This window comes from Nymphaea colorata, unplaced genomic scaffold (assembly GCF_008831285.2).
Source record: "Nymphaea colorata isolate Beijing-Zhang1983 unplaced genomic scaffold, ASM883128v2 scaffold0069, whole genome shotgun sequence".
Taxonomy (NCBI): domain Eukaryota; kingdom Viridiplantae; phylum Streptophyta; class Magnoliopsida; order Nymphaeales; family Nymphaeaceae; genus Nymphaea; species Nymphaea colorata.
In genome coordinates this window covers 8,096-9,109 of record NW_022204575.1, presented here as the reverse complement: position 1 = coordinate 9,109, position 1,014 = coordinate 8,096, and the positions used below count along the sequence as shown (strand labels likewise).

General features: G+C 48.8%; 1 pseudogene; it reads right to left on the bottom strand.

Moving 5' to 3' along the window:
* On the bottom strand, nucleotides 1-434 carry LOC116268044 (uncharacterized; annotated as a pseudogene).
* Between the last annotated feature and the right edge of the window lie 580 nt (nucleotides 435-1,014).

The window sequence follows — 1,014 nt, the reverse complement described above, 5'->3', positions numbered from 1 at the left end:
TCAGAAGCGGTCTCCGCGGATTCTCTTGGCAAGCTGGAGGTCTTTTGACATGATGGTGACCCTCTTGGCGTGGATAGCGCAGAGGTTGGTATCCTCAAAGAGTGAGACCAGGTAGGCCTCAGCGGCCTCTTGGAGGGCCAACACAGCCTGGCTCTGGAATCTCACCTCTTGTTTAAACTCCGTGGCGATCTCGCGCACCAACCGCTGGAAGGGCAGCTTGCGGATCAGGAGATCAGTCTAAATGATGCCATTTTTACGCTTTTCTGGAACTTACGGATTTCGCGAAGGGCGACTGTTCCGGGTTTGAAGCGGTGAGGCTTTTTAAGGCCAGAGGGAAGGGGAGCGCTCTTGCGGGCGATTTTCTGGGCCACCAACTGTTTGCGTGGCACCTTCTGGGCAGTGGACTTCCTTGCAGTCTGCTTGGTTCTAGCCATTAAATAATTATAGGCAGAGTATGCTACAACAGATTTGAGGCGGGCTCCACAAAATCAATTTCATTTAAATCATACCTTTTATTAATCGGCTCTTTCTTAGGTTTTTTCTATCTAGTCACTTGACCGGTCAGAGCTTGCAGGGCAAGCGATGCCTCCCCTGGTGTCCTGAACCGTCCAACGATGCAGTCCCCTTCCAATCAAATTCTTTGATAAGAGCATACGACATAAAAATATAGAATCAAAGCTCAAACTCAAGCAACATTTTCCTCAAAAGAGGGTCACTGCAGTTGAGCCTATCAATATGCTCTTCGATCTTTTGCTTGATGATCCTGGCGATAACCTCCCGCTGTCTTAACGAAAGTCTTGCCCCTTCCAACTTATTTTCTAACTCTTTGAGCTTGGCTCTCGTGAAGATAGAGAGAGAACCAGGATCATAGTTAACACCACGTGAGATTTTTCCCTTGATTATCGGCTGAGAACTGGAGCGGACGAGGTTAAGTGAGGGGATGCCAGGAAGTGGCTTATCAAGCGTGGGTTTTTTGAGCTGAAGAGTGTCTCAGGCGGTTTGGTCTGCAGTGTG